Genomic DNA, 300 nt, shown 5'->3' with positions numbered 1-300 from the left:
TTGTGTGTGGGACTTCTGGTCTCTGAATGGAGGCATGGGTTCAAATCCCACTACTGACAAAACTTTGATCAGTGATGACTTTTTAAGCTCATTACATGACAGTACTACATGTTGAAGGTTGCAAATTACACACAGCCCAATTTTAGCTCCATATGTCTAAAAATAACAGAATTGGGCCTTAGTGGCCATCTTGGATTTATTTATTTAATTTCAGGATTTGTTGAGCAATGCTCTGAGCTACCACAACACGAAATTTCAGATTTAAATCTTTGAAATGTTATTGTCAGTTACTATTGTACA

The sequence above is a fragment of the Austrofundulus limnaeus genome, unplaced genomic scaffold, assembly GCF_001266775.1.
Source record: "Austrofundulus limnaeus strain Quisiro unplaced genomic scaffold, Austrofundulus_limnaeus-1.0 Scaffold8440, whole genome shotgun sequence".
Taxonomy (NCBI): domain Eukaryota; kingdom Metazoa; phylum Chordata; class Actinopteri; order Cyprinodontiformes; family Rivulidae; genus Austrofundulus; species Austrofundulus limnaeus.
The sequence above is the reverse complement of the archived record's forward strand: the minus strand, read 5'-3'. Positions refer to the sequence as shown.